Source organism: Galeopterus variegatus, unplaced genomic scaffold (assembly GCF_000696425.1).
Source record: "Galeopterus variegatus unplaced genomic scaffold, G_variegatus-3.0.2 Scaffold485, whole genome shotgun sequence".
Taxonomy (NCBI): Eukaryota; Metazoa; Chordata; class Mammalia; order Dermoptera; family Cynocephalidae; genus Galeopterus; species Galeopterus variegatus.
Genome location: NW_007726596.1, coordinates 552,971 through 573,431, shown reverse-complemented (window position 1 = coordinate 573,431; position 20,461 = coordinate 552,971). Strand labels below are relative to the sequence as shown.

Below are 20,461 nucleotides of genomic sequence, written 5' to 3'. Positions count from 1 at the left end.
CAGTCCTATATAGGATCCGAACCCGCAGCGGGAGCGTCGCTGCGCGCTCCCAGCGCTGCACTCTCCCGAGTGCGCCATGGGCTCGGCCCAGGACAATGTCTTAAGTCGTCATTATTGTCACAGCCCATAGCATCATGCTTTCCTTTGCCTGATATGCTCTATAAAAATATGCACATCTTGAGACAAGTCACAAAGCAGAATTTTGCAGAAGGAAAAATAAATGTGCTCATCTCTTTTCTTCTTTAAATGGCTCAAACAGACTAATCAGAATGGAGAAGAGTGCTTAACTTGATGTCTTCCTCCAAAACATACTCAAGGTCCGTTTATTTCCAAGGTGGCACTTTTACCTGCAATAACTAAAACTCCATGTTGTAAAAACATCGTGGCAAGATGCTAGACGGGTCTAATTTTCTCCCTGCATTATAAATCTTTAAAACTGTTGGGAATGAGAGTTTAAGATGGTTGGCAATGTAATGTGACTATCTAATAAATTGCATTGCCAGTAAGCCATAGGCCTTAACTCCTCAAAATATCAGTATATCAAAATTTTCTATAATGTTATCAAGGAGAAGAAATGGGTTTTGAGAATTTTTCCTAAAGTGCTTGAATTAACATTATCTTTCTGTGGTCTAGGAAATTTTGCTAACAGCCCTGCTGATTTTCCATTAAGGGTACAGTGAGACAAAGTGTGCAGCTCCCAACTTTCATTTGTAGATCAACAGTGAAGGAGACAGATTTGTAGTTTTTATCAGCATTAGCAGGGCTAAGCACATTTGTTCACAGGTGTTAGGAGTCACCACTTGAATGAAAAGCTGAGCAGGGAAATAGCATTTGTCTAGTGAAAATGTAACTGTAGCATATACACAGCCTACACCTCTGAATGTGGCATCATATGTTCTGTGCTGCTGTTCACCCACATCTGAAAAATTTTGGCATTTTCTTTCCTTGAGTTCATTAAATTGAATTAGCACATTTTAAATCCTTATGATTGTTATTATTGATAGAATGATAGCATTTTCTCCTTTTTACATTTTTTTTCTTTAGAATGATATTATTTGATATCAGCAACAACCTTTTCATTATTAATTGGGTGCTGAGATTGTGAGATGAGACAGTTGTTCTGATTTTTAAAAACTGGAAATTGAAACTTGTGAGCAGTGGCCTATAAAGTTCTTTGACAGGCCTAGGATTGGGACTCAAGGGGTGTAATTCCAAAATCTTTGCTTAGCCCCTTAGGAAATAATATCTCTTGAGCTTCGTCCTGTCGATTCTTTGGCAGGTTTCTTCGGGGACTAAATTTGCTGAAGAAAGGCAGCCTGAGGCAGGGTTAACAGTAGAAACAGTCACTTTTGCAATCCACTGGCCTTGTAGGTTGGGAGAAATCCCCACTGACCCTTACACACAATATTTTTCTTATAATTTGTTGGAAAATTTGTTGTAAAATTCTGCATCAAATTCAATAGATCATTTGACCAACTGACCTTCAAGAACAACACGTTTTTATCAGATGTTCTGTCAGACACTGACATGTAAGATAATCAAAAATATTTCCATTGGTTTATGGGTTTCCCTGGAAGTTGAGAATAAATTCCAGTGTGCCTATGGTCTTGATTTTTTGTTTGTTTGCTTTGTTTTTAGAAAAGCGTATGAGAAAATACAATACTTGGAAAATGAATAAAATATGAACTTAGAATGCATCCCATCCCCCAACAACATAGAGATTTGGCACAAACACACTCACCTCTGCCCATTGTGCCTGCCGTGCTGTAGGTACTTCTGAGCATATGGCTCATAATGTCACCCACTGTTCTCAATCCCCTTCCCTCTAAGATATGCAGACCAGACCCCACCAGCATTTCTAGGGAGGATAATATAATTATACCAAGTTACTCAATTTTGATGTGGAAAAAATAAATTAGGTAGCACTTTCCTAGCAATAGGTGTATATGCAAACAATGTTACTGAGTGAACATTAGGAGTTACTTTGACATAATTGTGACAGTACAAAAATATTCTCTAGCTTTTCAAATTGTCATCTATTCACCAGACCAGCAAGCATGATTGAACAAATTTGATTTTAATTAGGATCAAGTCTGATTATTGATTTATTTCTAGTCTAGATTTTTATTTTTGCCAAGAAAAAATATTTACCCTGCTTAAGTTATAGATATTATCTGTTGTTTGGAATGAAAATTTTACCTTTATCCCCCAAACTTTGGATCAACAAAATAATTCCACGGATAAAAACATTGCTCATTTACAGAGCTATATCGTTACTTTCACAAAAATCTGGCTTGTGTCCTTCCCCAAAATATGCATTCCAGGAGTTCACTCAATCTGAAGAGCCAGTTCACCTCCCAAATCTAGAAGAGAGAACCAGAGAATCTAATCAGTCCACCGGCCTTTATTTCTGCCTTTCCACACAGTGTCAACCATTGAAAACTCAGCTCACACCATCAGGTAGAATTTTTCATCTGTACAATGCCCTTGATGGACCATGTTCCTCTACAGGCCACAGTGGTGCCCCAAACTTAGGCTCCGAAATTACAGCTCTTTCAGTTCACACTCATAGGCTCAGTCATTTCCCTAGAACGTGCCACTGTGCCAGGGCAATTGGGTATGATGGATTTGCAGCCTAGGCTGCACGCTGTGCTAATACCAGCACCCACCATCGTCCCACCCAACCCCCAGATCATGCTATGGTGTCAGGGCTACCAGCCTTGTGTCCTCCTTTTCTCAAAATGAATGCTCCTTTGGGACTCAGCGTGCCCTTTCCTGCAATCTCAACTTCCTTTACGGGGACCATGATCATGCATCTGAAAGCTTTTAATAACCTAAAAAGGGAAAAGGGCTGAAATCTCACTTTTTTGTTTCCAAGATGGGTCCTCAACCCTTATGCCAATTTACCTCCTCAATGGCCTGCCTTTAGTAATTTTACCAAAGATCACCATTTCTACTTCTTTTCCATGCCCCTGGCTTCTGCTGGAAGAGTCTCAGCATGTGGCAGGCTGTCCCTAAATGGTTGCCACTATAATGACTACCAACCCTCTTATAATCCCACTTTTTTTTATAAAATTTGTGGGGCTCCCTACAACTGAGGTAGCTACCTGTCCTTTTTAGAAGTTGGTTTTCATCTATTGATTACTTGAGATTCTGGGGTTTCCCTTGTCCCCTTTCCCAAGAAGGTCACGTCCTGCCCCTTCCTCTGCTCACCTTCCTGAACCCCTGCCTTCTTTTACCCTGCTGAGACTGGGTGGGCAATGCTCTCAAAGCAAAGATTCTCTTTATCCTTGTTCTTATTACCTGAACCACAGCCAGTTCGAAGGAGGCCTCAGCACTCCCTGGGCCTGTCTTAACCTTCATTAACTTTCCAACAGAACACACAGCAAGGCCCATCTTACCCAGGGGAAGAAAAAAGAGGAAGATGTGGAAAGGAACAAAACCTGCCCACCCCCACTGACAGCTTTCCAGTATGTGACCTTGACACATATCAGAGCTATTTCTCCAAGAATTCGGGGGTGGGGGTGGGAGTGTGGCAGAAAAAGGGAAGAATCTGCTTGAAACAAATAGATGAGGTGTCAGAATTAAAACCTTCCCTCAATATTTATGTGCAGAATCTTCGTATCTATTGCTTTTTAGAAAATTAAGACATAGAAAAATAATAATTATCCAATCATTCAATATAAATGTGCCCAGTATCTGTTCTGTGCAAGGAGTGTGTACTACTTCAAAATTTTCATGTTATCTTTTCATCCTATTTTTCCATGAAGTTTTTTGAAGTACCCTCGTATGGACTACCGATGGCCACAGGAAGCATCACACAAAGAGTCAACTCTTTGGACACTTTAGGTCTAGTAGGGAGCTTCAATGACATGACACTGATGTGTGAGCATGTCACTGCGATTCGAGGTTCTGAATGAGGAGCACTGCAAGAAGACCATGCAGCTGTTCGACCCAGGGCTCAAAGAAATGGCTTTATCCTCAGGAGGAATTATTTCCCACCTTGTGCTTTGCAGATGGAGATGATCTTCTGGCCTCTTGACAATAAGACTTGCTCTTTGCGATGTTTTTTCCTGGTCGTAGGGATGGTGAGTATCTATTCCACAACACACTCTATGTACCTGTTTCCCCTTAGGACTAACAGCAGTTCTTTTCTAAATGGGTTAACCTGCAGCAGGGACGCAGCCTGTGGTTATGAAATGGAGCAATATTAACTATTAGTTTACGGTGATAGTGAATAGTTAGTCCCTGCCTGTTCCATCTCTATAACTATTTTAATAGTCCCTCTTAGAAATATGCACAGAAATATATTCAGGGCTTGATAATTGTATATTTCAGATCATATGTAGCACTCTCAAAAATAGCATGAGCCCAATAAATAATGATAATACCTAACTTAAGTAACAAGTCATAGTTTATAGAGGTGGTATGAATATAACTTAGAACAAGTTCATAAAGCAAATAAAATGATCCTCATTTTTATAGATGAAGACACTGTGGCTCCCAGAAGTTCAGAGGATTTTCTAGAGCAAAGGTCCTCAACCAGAGTGACCTTGCTCCCCAGGGGACATTTGGCAGCATCTGGAGACATTTTGGGTTGTCACAATGTGGGGCGGGAGGGCGGGCAGATAGAGACTACCGACATTTGGTGGGCAGAGGTCAAAGATGCTGCTTAGACATATTACAATGGACAGATGAGCCATTCACATCAAAGAGTTACCCAGCCCAAAATGTCAATGATGCCAAGGTTAAGAAAGGATGGACTAGGATCTCGAAGTTGGTAAGATCTGAAGTACGTTTATGACTTTAAATCCACTATTTTTTCTATTATTCCTAATACATTTTATATTATGTTCATTTTTGCTTCTCTTTTTCCAGTACTTTGGGGAAGGGATAGAAATTTTGCCTTTAGTAGACAATGCAATGTTGCTGTAATATAAAATTATGGCTAGTAACTCCGGAAAACCTTTTACCATAATTCCACCCCTCCCACTTTCCAACTTTATCCAACTCTGTCGTATCTGCAATTACAATTTTCTGGACTACAAAAGGTGATAAATGTTACTGTGTTTCCCACTTCTAAGACTGAGATAGACAGCATCTAGAACCATGCAGGATAGAAGGGAGGCAGGAATAAATGATTGATGCACACGTGTGCATTCTCAATTATCGATGGTAATGGCCCATGGATGTAATATGGATTTGCCAAAGCTGCTGATTAGCCAAAAGTCATTTTTATTGAGGTTTGGAATATGAAACATTTTTAAAGGGGAGTTAACTATCTAATAATTACTTTAATTTTGACATAAGTTACTGTAACAGTTATTTTTAATTCCCTAAATACATATCATTGTGAGGCAGGAGAGGCATCCAAAAATGTGCTAGTCAGTGGGGGATGCCAACAAAGATTAAAAATTGGAACAAGATTAGCAAAGGAATGGCTAAAAAGCTGTGGTACAGGCATCACATAGCCACGACAGTAGAGTTAGAGCATGGATACCAGAGCCAGACCGTCTGGGTTTTCATCCTGCCTCTGGAGACATACTAACTTTATGCTCTTGAGCAAGTTACTTAATTTCTCTGTACCTCAGTTTCCTCAACTGTACAATGGGAGTATATATCGCACTTACCATCCAAGGTGGTCCTGAGAACCGAATGTATTTTTAAATATGCCCATCATAAGTGTGATAGGGCTGTGTATTTTCTATACTTTGCAGACATTAACATGAAACTGGCAAATCTGTATTCTGATATGAAAATGCGGCATGTTGCCCTGTTAAGTGAAAGAAAAGGTAAAAAAAAAAAATTTACAGTATGTTGGGAAAATAGAATAATTTAATCAGACCCCCTCACTTTAGGGCAGGTTGGGGGTGGTGCAGCATTTCTTGTGAGCAGGTTGTGTGTGGGTGGAGTTAGTGCACCTGTGTGGGGCCATTACCTTGTGGCATTTTAGTGCCTTGGGTGGCCACCGCCACAAGCTGCCATGCCTTCCTAGACCTGCAGCTTCCAAGGACTGTGTGGCTGGTTACCTAGTTCATAGACCTGCGTGGAGGGGTCTGGTGACCCAGCCTGGGGTGTGAAAGGTTTGTGACCCAGTCTGTGAATGGGCTTGAGGGGTCTGGGAGCTCCAGACCCAGGCCTAGCTCAACCATCGGCCAAGTCGGTGCAGGATTACCAGCAGGTAAAAGAGCCGCGACAACTAGCGTGGTCGCCTAGCTTTACAATTGACGTCACGAGCAGGATTAAGAGCTAGACAATTGGCGCTGTGAGGAGGATACACGACATCAGCCTTAGCCTGGAAGTAGCCCTTGTCTTAGCCAGACAGAGTAATAATTATTACACTGGCCCATTTATATTTTAAAAATCCCTAATGACTAAGTTAGGTTGCATGGTGAGGAAAAACTTGCAGTTTTTTGTTTTTTTTTTTTTTTACAGTGAGAGAAATTTATAATCACTTCCTGGCTCAGGAATAGGTGAACACAGGTCACTTTGAAGCAGGTTCTTTTACTTTTCTCAGTAATGAAACGTAAGATCAGGAGACCAGTTGGCCCCAGGAGAAGGGTGTAGAAGGACCCTTTAAGCTCCACCTAAGGTTATTTCTCTTAGGAGCCCTTGTTATGCAGAGGTGGTCACCTAGGAAGAGGCGGGCAGATGGTACGGGTTCAATGAGCACCCTGGAAAGACAGAGATCTTACTGGCTCTTTTCTTTCTCGGAGTAATATGGTTAGAACCTCTCAGCTGTGTTAACGATCATGTCTGAGGCCTGTCGGCAGGAATATACTCCAATGTTCCCAAAGAGGAATGTTCCCAGAGGGAAGAAGATCCTGGCTGGTGGCAAGGTCTGGATACCCTGGCCTAGGAGTCCATGGGGATGGCCACTTCTGGTCCAGGTGAAGCTGAGGTGGGAATCCCATTTGGACCAGCTTCCTTGGCCCAGAGGTCACACGTATGAGTGTGGATAAAAGCAGATAATATTGGGGTCCATGTGTGGGGCAGGTCTGTGGTCTCTGCAGGGATCCTACCAGCAAGAACATCATTGTGGCTGTGGATGACATCATCAGATTGCACAGGACCAGCTGTCAATAGTTGACACAGGGGCAGTCACAGAAATCCCAGCAGGAATGGATTAGGCTGTCAGTTCTTTCTCTTCCTGAGTTTTGAAAGCAAAACTGATCCCTTGAACTGAGTACATACCCAGAGTGTGAAGACAAACTGTCTGTATTGGTTAGGATTCTCCAGAGAGACAGAATCAATAGGATACATATATATGTATGTATATGATATGTATATAAATATATGAGAGCGGATTTTTTAGGGCAGTTGGCTCAAGTGAAGGCTGAGAAGTCCCACAATAGGCCATCTACAAACTAGATGCTGATAGCATGGTTCGGTCCAAGTCTGCAAGCCTCAGAACCAGGGAATCTGATGGTGTGATTCTCAGTCCAAGGCCAAAGGCCTGAGTGCTGGGGTGCCACTGGTGGAAGTCCTGGAACCCAAAGGCTGAAGAGTCTCAAGTTCTGATCTCCATGGACACAAGAGAAGGGTATATCCCAGCTCCAGAGGATAGAGATCTGCCCTTTTCTCTGTTTTTGTTGTCTCTGGGCCTCCAGTGGATTGGCTGGTGCCTGCTCATATTGAGGGCAGATCTTTCCCACCCAGTCCACTCAGGCTCACATGCTAACCCTTTCTGGAAACATCCTCACAGACACACCCAAAACAATGCTATACCAGGTTTCTATGCAATCCTTAATCTGGTCAAGTTGACACCTAAAATTAACCATCACATTGGGGAAGTGATACGTACTGGATTTATCAATATAAATGGTGCAAATCAGAGACAGATGAACAGATTGATGCAAAGATACGTGCAGTTTCTTCAAAAAGTTCATGGGAAAATAGAATTAAAAGATAATATGAATCTTTCCATGAACTTTTTTTTTTTTTTTTCCTTTTTGTCTTTTTTCGTGTCCGGCAACGGATCACAACCCTCAGTGTCGCGCCTGCACCGGACTGGGACCGGCAACGGGATCGCAACCCTCGGCGTCACGCCCGCACCTCGCTCAGCCAGTGAGCGGGAACCGGTCTGTATGTGGGATCCGAACCCTCGGCGGGAGCACCACCGCACTCCCAAGCGGCGCACTGTAGCAGTGCGCCACCGGGCCGGCCCCTTTTCATGAACTTTTTGAAGTATCCTCGGGTAGGTAGAACAGGACATTTTGACTCCAAGAAATAGTTCGACCTTACCATGCATATGAAACTCTAGCACTGTGGAATAGGTGCAACTATTTCATATTTGTTCAAAAATCTGCACCTGTCTTTGCGTGTGTGTGTTGTGTGTGCCTATTTTCATGTAACTCAAACTATGGTCCCAGGACAAACATCAGCATCAGTTGGGTGCTGACAGTCATACATCCAGGGGTGTGCTGGTAAATGTTTAACGTCTGTCTTTCTGAAGGGAAGTCCTGATTTTTCGCATTTGCTGATTTCAGTGGTATAAATGCTCCCGTTGGCCAATTTTAAACTATCTATGTGTCATCACCCAACATGGAGTTGGGAAGCATGTGCACATGAGCCAGAGCAAGTGGCTCCACCACACCATGGCTTGGGTCCCTGTCCCTTCTCAGATTTGCCGAATCACAACTACTGGGATATGGTCTCAGGAGTACGAGTTTTAACAAGCCCTCCCGATTACTGGGATGCTCACGAAAGTTTGTGAAGCGCTGGTAAATAAACCATCGTGGGAGTCAGCAGAATCCTAGGTTTCCTGCACAGGTGAAGAGTGCAATCAGTGGGAACACCTGAATGAGCAACTTTGTCTAAGCCCAAATTATCCCATGCAAGGGGATGTGGGATGTGAGCTTTAACTCGAAAACTCATCAGTGATTTATGCAGACAATACTTGGGAGGAAAAAGCAGCCACAGAAGCAACTAAAATATGGAAGAAATGAGAGTAGAATTTGTAAATAGTGCAATCCTCGAATACCAGAAGAAAACTGCTCAAAAGTTTCTTGTGAATTAGATAAGAAACAAATACAAAAATTAATCTGAATCAACTTCTATTAGTAGAACTATACAATCTAATGCAATTTGTAAATGGCTAAAACAGCATATAATAAAATTTGTTGCTGATTAGAAATAGCTTGAAGAATCACATTGGTAAAACTTGGATGTCCAAAATTTGCTGGTAAAAATTAACTTGAGAGAAATAATGACTATATTGTTTGGCTTATTGTGAATATACATATGTGTTATAGTGCACAAATAAGTATACTATTTAAAATAATAAACTTCTATAAACTATATTAAAATAATAAACTTCTAAAATTCTGAAATTAAAAAGAAAAATTACTTTTTGTTAGGTAAAAAATATGGCATAAAATTTACCATCTTAACTATTTTTAAATGTATAGTAGTGTTAACCACAGGCACATTGTTATACAACAAGTCTCAAAAACTTTTTCATCTTGCAAAACTGAAACTCCCCATTCCTCTTGTCCCTGGCAACCATGACTCTATTTTCTGTTTCTAAGAGCCTGACTACTTTATACACCTTATATAAGTGGGTTATATAAGTATTTGTCCTTTTGTGACTGGCTTATTTCAGTTTGCATAATGTCCTTAAGGCTCATTCATGTTGTAGCATGTGACAGGACTTCCCTCTTTTTTAAGGCTAAACGTACATATATACTACATTTTCTTTATCCATTCATCCATTTATGGACATTTAGATCGCTTCCACCTCTGAGCTATTGTGCATAATGCTAAAGTAAATATGTGTACGTAATATCTCTTCGAAATCCTGTTTTCTGTTCTTTCATATATATATCCAGAAGCAGGACTATTATATATACAGAAGTGACATTATTATTAATTATAAAATTATTGGTTATTGATTAATAAAATAATAATAAATATAATTTATGCAAGTCTTAGCTAGAGGTTTGTTGAAAATTGCCACAAATCTCCATTTCTGGTCAGAACACAAGATTAAGCATTGGAACAATGAAGACCTCTAGGACAGTCTCTTCCCTTTAAAGGTTTAAGTCTAATTGAGAAGCCAGGAGCAATGTATAAATATATAAATTACAATAGTTTATATTAAAAGCAAATGAGTTTATCTCATACATTGCTGGTGTGAGAGCAAATTAGTAACACCCCTTTGGAAAACTGTTTGGCAGTATCTACCAAAACTAAAATGTGCCTATCTGTGACCCAGCAATTCTAGGCATAAGGGTAGGTATATCCTAAATTCATATCCAAGAAAAATAAGTGCATTATATCCACCAAAATACACGTACAGAATAAAGCAGCTGTACTCAGTCTAGCCAAAATTTGGAAAACCTAAATTTTGGGGAGGATTTAGTAGATAAATTATTGTATATTCCTACAATGAATATTACAATGAAATTTTGAAATTGCAATGAAATACCATACAGCAATAAAAAAGAATAGCCTTCTTTTACAGGCAGCCACACGGATGAATCTCACAGACGTGATGAGTGAAAGAAGCCAGATGCACATGAATATGTACGGGATGATTCCAAGTTCAAAGACAGGTAAAACTAATTAAGTACAATAGATAAAAGATCACAGGTATTAACTACAGAGGAGGAAGCCTTCTGGGCTGCTAGAAATGTTCTATATCTTGATCTGGGTAGTGGTTACACTGATACACACACGAACACACACAAATTTATTAAGCTTTGTGGTTAAGATTTTACTTTTTACTGCATGTATTTTGTACTGCAATTTGTAAAAAAAAGGTTTTTTGTTTGAAGTAAGTTATTTAGTTCAGAGGAGGGAATGAAAGAGGAAGGTCAGGAAGTCAGAGCTGATGTCAGAGGGGAGGTGAGAGTTGAGCTGGATTTGGTGGAAACGTAGAAATTGTTCGAGGGAACTGTAAGAGGGAAGTTGGATCAAGCAAGAGATCAGAGGAGAGAAAATGTGCAGAGACACAGATGCCCAGAAAGCTTGGCAAAACTTGTGCTTGCCAGCGGCATCCATCTTCCATTCACCCCAGTTTCAAAGCCTTGGGTGTTGGTTAGGATGGTCTTCACCTCAGCTCCAAGGGTGCCTTCATTGGTTTGAGCCTCAGCCACATAACTACTTAGGGATGAACATAAACCAGTCATGACATAGTTTGGATCAAAGGCCAGTGTGTTCCTAAAATGGTCCAGTGTGAGCTCAGCGGAGACTTTAGTGTCAGGTTCAGAGGGAACCAACAACTCTCTCCCGCTGGAGGCAAACAGGACAGCTAATCACTTCCGTTTTTGCTGGTAGCCCTCTTGGAAACAGGGAGTTAGCCTGACATATAAAGTGAAGCTGAGCTGAGAGAAGAGGAGAGAAATAACTGTGGGGCCTTAATTGATGGCTTTAATTGTGTTTTAGATTTGCAAGCCCTTTATTGTTTAAGCCCATTTGAGTTGATTTTTCTATTGCTTTGTAACCCCAATAGTGTTTCTACTAACCTATACATAGCATCTCTTGAGTGATTTGTTAGTTTCCACAGCCATAGCCACAGTCCTACTTCAGAATCTCAGAAGCACTGGGTGAGAGAGCTGCAGTAGCTTTCTGACTGGTCTCTGCCTGCAGTGTCTACTTACCTTCATTCACCCTTCATATTGCTTTCAGAATGTTCTTCTCAGGCATATCTGACCACTGCTGCCACATGCATGACCCTAATGGTTCCTTCCATGCATCATGAATAAAGGCCAGTGGGTTCAAATTTGCCAGCTGAGTTTTAACTAATTTTAGGACAGCCATTCTGCTCACAAACCCTAACAGGATCCTTACTGAAGGGACACATGGACGAAGGAATCACACGAGACCCGGGCTAACAGTTTGCCAGAGAAGTTCCGCTTTATTCAAGGACTGCCCGTACATTTATAGGGTGCTGTGCTCCGGGGGGCGGGAGAGAGAGTGGACGGGGCGGTAACTGATTGGACGGGGCTGGGCAGGAGGTGAGCCTTGACCTGTGACTGGCTGAGGTTTGGCGCGGGTGGGCTTGGGTGTTGGTGCCAGCAGGCTTGTCTACTGTGGAGAAGAACCAGGAAGGGCGCCATATTGCCAGGGTGTGTCCTTTGTTCAGGCGCCCATGGAGTCCCTACACTTACTCTCTGGCCTTCCTGCCTTTGCCAGAGTTGAAACTTTAGTCCCTGCATGGGACTACCTCTTTTCTTTCCAGATGCACCTCTAATCTCATCTCTTGTAAGAAGCCTTTGTAGATCTCTCCGGCTGATAACAATTACTCATTGTGTTATAGTCTCATGGTATGATTTTACCTCTTGATAGCTCGGCTTGTCAGGAGTCCTGGCGATTTATGTGTGTCTGGCCTACCCACTAGCATGAGAATGCTGGGAGGTTAAGGGCCACGTTTTTCATCTTGAATTCCCTACCACTCCTTGCGTGGCACTTTTCATAGACAAACTGCTGCATGTCTTATGCACTTTGGTGGGTGACTAGAGACTTCCTTTAGGGAATGAGATGGAGATACATCTGGAGCGGTTAGGTGGGCGTGGGACGGGAGAGCAGCTTCCAGAATATTTTAAAAGCCTAAATCGTTTTACTGCACTTTGGAATAGGTGAAATGTTCTCTGTTTTCCAAAATTCCTTTTGTTCTGTGTTTACTGTTTTTGAACTTTCTACTTTTTTAAACCATCTCCTTGTCTTCGTGGGAGGGGAAGGTGGCTATTGGGTTTGAAATATAGTGCAGTTTGGGAAGAATTAAAATGAGAAGGCTGTTAGCTTTCTTTTCTCTTCATTATGATCCCAGAATATGCTTCATGAATACCCTTGCTAGCAAAGGTATTCATCCACTTGAGTGGTGGTGGCTTTAAACGTTATTGATGATAACCTAGTAGGCATACTGTATATTATACAACTGAAACAAGATTTTGTAGAACAACACTAGTCTTAATTTTTACAATACATGTTGGTATTTTCTGTGTTATTCTATTTTACTTCAAACACACAAACAAAAAGTTGAACTAAGCCAATTTCATGACCATTAAAGGGTTGAGATTCACAATTTGAAAAATGTGGCACTAAAGCATATATATCTTAATTGCTAGGTTACAATGATTTGATGAGCATTGGGCTTAGGGTTTTTGATAATATTACTAGGTTTAATCCAACACAATAATTGCATGACAGATCATTTATAGCCATTTTATGGATGAGAAGACTGAGGATGGTAGGTACTGCAAATTGCTCAAGGTCACACAGCTGCACATGGCAGAACTGGAATGTAAATACAGATAGACCATGCTTCTGCTCAACTCTGTGGACACTAAGCATGAAAGATTGTCAAAGGTTTTTTTTTTCCCCTTTCCTTTTTCCAAACCCCTCAAACATCTAAAAGTAGACAAAATCTAAATTCTGTTCTCTATGTGCCTATGTCTGGTAAGAAAGTTTTATTATCTTAAATATCAATCTGTTGTATACAACTTTATCATTTAGTTTTGGGGGATATTCTTGGAAGAATAATTCAGTTCCATAAACAATCACTTATGTGTTAGGCAGTGTGTGTGGACTTTGGGATACAAAGACCAGCTCCTCAACTTTATTAAGGAAACATGTACTGAAAACAGAGAACATAATAAACCAATAATTGTGCACAGTGGGAACCAGCAGGAAAAAAAGGTACAAGGTGTAGAGGGAAGACAGTGAATTGAATTATAATCCTAGCAAAGCAGAATTTTGATTTTTCCTACTTTGAGATGTTTTCGGGGTTTGGGGAAAGCAAAGAGTAAAAATAAACCTTTGACAATCTTTCATTCTTAGTGTCCATGAAGTTATGTTAATTTAAGCACGATTCAAAAGATTTAGTGTCAGCCTTTTAGAAAGACCCTCCTAATCATAAAACTGTTTTCTCTGTTACAGTCTGAGTGTTCTATTTTAAGGGCTTTGTCATTTTTTGAAGGACTTGCAGATTGGGAGACTAGGGCAGGAATAAAGTTCCAGAGAAGAAATGAAGTTGTTGGGTTGAGTATTTTGTCTTAACCTGATGGTCTTGTCCTCCCTTGTGTGTGCTGCAAATTTAAAGTTAAAGATCAGCCAAATGCAGATCGTCCCTGCAGTTGGCCATGACCTAGGGCCATGGCTCATGTCACTGAGCTGTAAGCAGAAGCATGGTCTATCTGTGTTTAAATCTCAACTCTGCCATGTGTGACTCTGTGACCTTGGGCAATCTGCTGTATCTCCAAGCCTCAGTCTTCTCCTCCATAAAATGTTAAAATGTTATGATAGTGAAGCAATACAATGACAGCATCTTGTATTGTATTCATATTAATGAACAGGCTGTCCTCATGGTTTGGTAAATTAAGGCAGTTATCTTGGTTCTATCTTTAGGGTCTAGGATTAAGAGACAGGGGGACAGTGGCGTGTTGCAAATCATACTGAATATTCACCAGCAACATGAATACAAACTGAAATGAAACCTTAAGAGAAAATAATTTGAAAAGGTATAGAAGTTGCACTCTTCAGCACACAGTGTTCATCTTCAAGATAAAAGACAGGTTCTTCATTCATTTATTTAAGTTATTGAATATGTACTATGTGCCAGGCATTGTGGTAGGTGTGGCAAAGTAAGGGTGAGCAAGATTTGTACAGTTTGTGCATCGTGGAGTGTACAGTCTAACGGGGGAGGGGTAAGGTGGTATAAAAAGAAATGCATTAACAAAAGGATCCCATTAGGAAAGGTGCCACTGAGGATGGAAAGCTGACGGTGTGGCAGAGAGTAATGAAATGGGGTGCTTACTTTAGACAAAACCGTGAGGAAGGCCTCTAGGAGGTGATATTTAAGCCAATACCAAAGGATGACATGGAACCAGCCTTGTGAACAGCCATGGAAAGAATCAGGAATGCAAAGGCCCTGGGTTTTGTAGAATTGTATGTGGATCATAAAGCCCTGGACTTCTTTCACACAAACTGGCTGGAGCCCCTCCCCCTCATCTCCACCCCCTTCTATCCTGCCAGCTACCTTTCTGACTCAGCCTTGCTATATGAATGGGGCTCCAAATTAAGGTCCTGGACAGTCATGCCCATCTGATATAACAAATCTGAAAACATGCTGGAAAGTCCTCCGTTTTCCACACATCTTTCACAGTCTGTATCTTGCTCACTGTGACTTAGCCATTCAATCAAGACTGCCCTTGACATTTATACCATTCTGATTTTTTTTGCCTGCATTTTTGCCTCAGATCCTGAGATACTAGCTGCTGATACAAGGTAATTGCTGAAAAACTATTTGCTGAATTTGGGGATGACTTTTTTTAGAGCATCAGACAGCTGATATTTCTTGTTTGGTTGTTTGTGGTTTTGTTTGCTTGTTTCTTATATCATAGGCAGGATTGGGGGAGAACAAACTGGATAGAATTTGAAGGAGAATAGTACAGCATTCTGGATTGACACTCAGTTACTGGAGGGCTATTACTGGTTCTGTCGACTTATTAGGGACGTGACCTTGGACAAGCCATCCCACTTGAGCTTTGAGCATGTCAAAAGCTCTGGTCCTGGAGCCCTTCAACATCTGTTCTTTTCTTTGAATTCATGGGGTAGCAATATTTGCCACTCCTTTCATACACGCCTGCGAAAGAAGTGCTATCTTTAGGTATCAACTCAGTTCATGCAGTAATGATACCTTACATTTGATAGGAATTTGTCATTTTCAAAGCACTTTATACTACCTCATTTGATTTTGATCAGTCATGTAAGGTATTTAAGACAGGTATTTTATTTAATTTTAATTTTTTTTTTTACATCTGACAAGATGTGAACCTTGCCCAAGGGCACAAAGCGATAGAAATGGGAATGAATGACACTTGTATATACCACCCTGACTTTATAGGGACACAATGAATTAGATAGGATCTCAACTAGAACAATAGTCACTACTTTATTTTCTTTTGAATGTTAATGACAGTTTTGACAATGCTGAAATTTAAAGCCAATTTTTTTCTAGTTAAACTCTTTAATTGTAAGGTTCAGAAGAGTACTCAGGTTAGCTCAGTTGCGGAAGGGGAACATTGCAAGAATTAGCTGTCTCATGGACAGGAGGCAATGTGGTCCTCATAGTAATAGAGAAAATGTCTCTAGGCATTTTGTCCTAGGACTTGTTTGTCTGCTTTTCTTGGCACTCTCAAAACCTTTCTCTGTTATCTGAAGAACAGTTTCCTCTGCTTACTCATGGTTCTTGTTTCCCTATAATCATGGCTCTCACATGGCTTGGCTTCTTGGCACTAGCTCTGGCCAGATGACTCCAAGACACATCCAATCCATCACTCACCATAGACTACTGTCAACCTCTTCCTCTTTTTGCTCCCATGGTCCGATCCGCTGGTGCTGGTGCTGCTGGGGTGGGAAGGAGTCACGTGACACCCACATCAAGTTCTACCTTGTTATGGACTGTATGTTTGTGTTTCCCCCCAAAATTTGTATGTTGAAACCCTGATTCCCAATGTGATGCTATTAGGATGTGGGACCTTTGGGAGGTAGTTAGGTTTAGATGAGGCCACAAGGGTGGGGCACCCATAATGGGATTAGTATTCCTTTAGGAACAGGAAGAGAGACCAGAGATCTCTTTCTCTTTCCCATGTGAGAATACAGTGAGAGGACTGCCATCTGCAAGCCAGGAAGAGACACCTCACCAGAGCGCAACCATGCCGATGCCTGATCTCAGACTTCCCACCCTCTAGAACTGTGAAAATTAAATGTCTGCTGTTTAAGTCATCCAGTCCACGGTATTTTGTTATAGCAGCCCTAGCTGACTAAGACATCCCTCTAATCAGGATTTATGGACAAGTTCCTAGGCAAAGATGTATGTAGATGGAGCAAGTACCACAAATCATATCTACTACATTTCCTTTTTTATCTAAGTTTCCTCTTGAGTCTCCTTTTCTAAGCTGCCTCCAGTCTTCCAAAGTATAACTGTATGACAGTTCAGAAAAAAAAAAAAAAAAACAACACCCACATTTGTCCCTTAATTTAAAATACTAAGGGTAAAAATAAAAATAAAATAAAATAAAGGAAGGGTGGTTAAAGGGTTTTCTGACCGTAGGCTCAAAGAAAAAAAAAAAAAGTACTGGAGTAGAAATTGGGTGCCTTCTGGGCCGGCCCGTGGCTCACTCGGGAGAGTGCGGTGCTGATAACACCAAGGCCCCGGGTTCGGATCCCACATAGGGATGGCCGGTTCGCTCACTGGCTGAGCGTGGTGCTGACAACACCAAGTCAAAGGATAAGATCCCCTTACCGGTCATCTTTAAAAAAAAAAAAAAAAGAAATTGGGTGCCTTTCGATCCCAAACCTGACCCTATCACTGATTTCTGGATAGATCATTAACTGCCCTTGAAATTCAGGAGAAGGGGAAATCTTAAAAACCTAAAAGTTAGAAGAGATTTTATGGGATTATCTAATCTAACCTCTGCATTTTATGGCAAAAGACATTGCTCCTAAACCAACGTTTGTGATCTTGTTACATCATCTCAGTAGAGCCTGTGGAGGCTCACTCTAAGAATTGGAGAGAATGCTTGTGATAACACAGCAAGGTAGTGTCTAAATGTAAAATATTATTTTAAGATGAGAACATGGAATGGGGATTGAAGAGAGGAATATTCACAATGTGTAAATGAATAGAAAACAGCCCATAAATGCCCTAATTCCGTTTTTCTAAAAACTTGCATATAAACAAAAGACCTTAGAAATTCATTTGAACTCTATGTCTGCCACAAAGTTGTGTCAGAAAATGGAGATGAGGTCGTACTTCCGCCTCCCTGTAGGTAAGGTTAGTAACTGACTCCTTCGGCTCATTCTCAGACTTAAAAAGGCCAGTATGTATGAGATTCTTGGACGGTATTTGGCACATATTAAACACACTCTCTGTGTTACCTAGCATCGTTATTACGCCCTCTCCTCTGTCAGGACTAAAAACTTTTCTTTCAGAATGGGGAAATCTCCACTTAAAATCTCGTTGGCTAGGTTAGAGGTATTAACTGGTTTGGCGCGGAATTAGAGATGCAAAGAGTATTTCTTTAGCTGTGGCTTGGTCTTTACCATCACCTCGTACAAAATTCTCCAAGTGGGCACCGTTAACACGCCTTTCACAGACCAGAAAACAGGCTAGAGAAGGTGACGGCTTGTCCAGAACGGGAAGTTGAGTCAGTCGTGGCTTATGGTACGAACGCGGTTTGAGTTCATATATTACAAAGCAATATATGAAGGTCCTCTCAAAGTGAAGACTTTCTGGACTTAGTTCTCACACTTCCAGGGGCCTATAAAAAAGATGGGTGGGGACGGAGGGGGAGGTGAGGGAGGTGGAGAAGAACCACATCCTTCTTCCCGGCCGGGAGCAACGGCTTGGCTCAGCGGCCTTTGCTGACACTGCCCAATCCTCGCTGAGAGAACCGGCCCCACCCTACGGGACAGCCCGGGCTCGGGCTTGCTGTGGGTGAGGCCGGCGCGGCCTCTCCCGAGCTTCCCTCAGGTTGAACAGGAGGAGCTGACTCCTCTGCGGAAGCCAGTGAGGTTTAATCCGTGAATGTGTTCGGAAACTACATTTTTGTATCAAAGAGCAGGGACAGCCAACGAAAGAGGACCTGAGAAAGCTCGCAGGATAACCGGGCCTGCGAACGACCCCAGCCTTGAGGACCCTTGCAGTGCCGCGCCACGCGCGACGCCCGCTCGCACCGCACCACCCGCCTCAGCTCCCGGAGGAGGCGTGGCCGGCGCGCGCCGCCATCTTGGCCGCCTCTCTAGGCGCTGTGTTTACCACTCTATGGTCGCTCGCTCCCGCCCCGCCCCTCCTCAGTCATTGTCTGGAGGAGCAGCCGCGGCCGCAGCGCCTTCTCTTTATAAGCCCGCAGTGCCCGGATGTGAATGGATTACAATGTATCTTTCAGGGAAACCTATTATTATCAATGTGACTCCACGGGGGAGTCAATGGTGATGATGATGAGGAGGAGGAGGATGATGATGGGACACCTCTAAACTTGGAACAAGTTTAAGACTTTATAAGAGGAGAAGAAAAAAAAAAAACAAGATTTGTTTGAGGAAAAATTATAACTATTCTGTGTTGATTTTTTTTTTTTATATACAGTAAGAAAAAGTTGTTGGATTTTTTTTTTAATGGTTTCTTTTTTGGGGGAGGGAATTTTGTTGCAGTTCTATGGTGGAAAATGCAAAAACCAGAGCCAGGTGCATAATCTTGTACTCTGTGGATATCCCTGCAGCAGGACTGAGTACCAGTTAAAATACTTTTTTGGGGGATACACATATGAGATACTAAGTACTTGCAGAAGATTTTTCTGTCTTTTTTAAAAAGTCTCTTTCCTTGGAATATTGTGAGCATATTTGTGGCCATTTAAGGTAACGTTACAATTTGCTGTCAGAGTAAACTGTTTGTAATTGAATTTAATTTTTAAAATGTCGATCCCAATGTTTTATTAAAACAAAAGGAGCAACCTATTAAATAATTGCCAAGGGGAAAAAGTGTGTGCATGCATTTTGTGTATGTACTCGCACATGTAGCAATACCAGGGTTTGTAGAATGTTTTTTTAACACACGTTAAAATAGCGTATGTTGCATTTACTGGATAAAGCACGCTTGTTATTACGAAACTATAGAATTATGAAGCTTAATTTTTATCCTAAAAAGTGATGTGAAAAAGTATGTTTTAAGAGCATGCAGGGCCTATAATGGTAAATGTTGAATTAAAAACTTAATAGTGCTGGCGAACGGGGACTTAGCGTGCCTAGGAACTCAAGTGTAAAAACAAAACAACATCCACCCCCCAGAATTGCCTTTTTTTTTTTTTTTTTTTGCGAAGTTTGCAGTTATACTATTCTGTGACTTAAAAGGGAGGGGAAAGAAAGTATGCAATTCAGGGTTCGCCCCCCACGCTAAACTACCGAAACGAGAATCTCCCCAGCAAAATGTGGCTTGGTTTATATACGGAAAAGAAAAATATTGTTCCTCTTGGCAAAGTCTTTTTGCATCACGTGTATTTGCAGCCTAGTATAAACTTGCTTTGCCGTGTGTTGATGTGTGAGTGAGAGGGAACGAGAGTAAGAGAAAGAAGTGAGGGGATGTAAACTCGAATAAATTTCAAAGTGCCTCCGATGGATAAAACGGGCAAACACTGAACTGTAGAGGCTTCAGATTGTAACTGACGATCTGAGGAAAAATGAGGTGCTCGATGAATTTTCGTTTGTAATGTTCTGCGAGGCGGGGGAGGTGTTGAGATTTTTTTTTTCTAGGGGGGGGTGCATCCCAGCCTGCCCGACCCGCAGCGGGCCGCGTCTCCCCGCCGCGCCCCCCCACCCATTTCTTTGCTGAACTTGCAATTCCGTGCGCTCGGCGTGTTTCCCCCTCCCCCCTTCCCTCCGTCCCCTCCCCTCCCCGGAGAAGAGAGTTGGTGTTAAGAGTCAGGGATCTTGGCTGTGTGTCTGCGGATCTGTAGTGGCGGGG

General features: G+C 41.7%; 1 protein-coding gene across 5 annotated transcripts in view; it reads left to right on the top strand.

Annotated features, from left to right (window-relative positions):
• Positions 1 to 18,814: 18,814 nt before the first annotated feature.
• Positions 18,815 to 20,461, top strand: part of TCF4 (transcription factor 4) — a 366,059-nt gene continuing 364,412 nt past the window's right edge. For 2 of the 5 annotated variants that reach the window (XM_008569246.1, XM_008569247.1), the window contains exon 1: positions 20,056 to 20,203. The gene's annotated coding sequence lies outside the window, so the exon portion shown is untranslated. Of the gene's footprint in view, positions 19,360 to 20,055; positions 20,204 to 20,461 lie in introns of those variants that run through there. The other 3 variants (XM_008569249.1, XM_008569245.1, XM_008569262.1) reach the window with 3 other exon arrangements.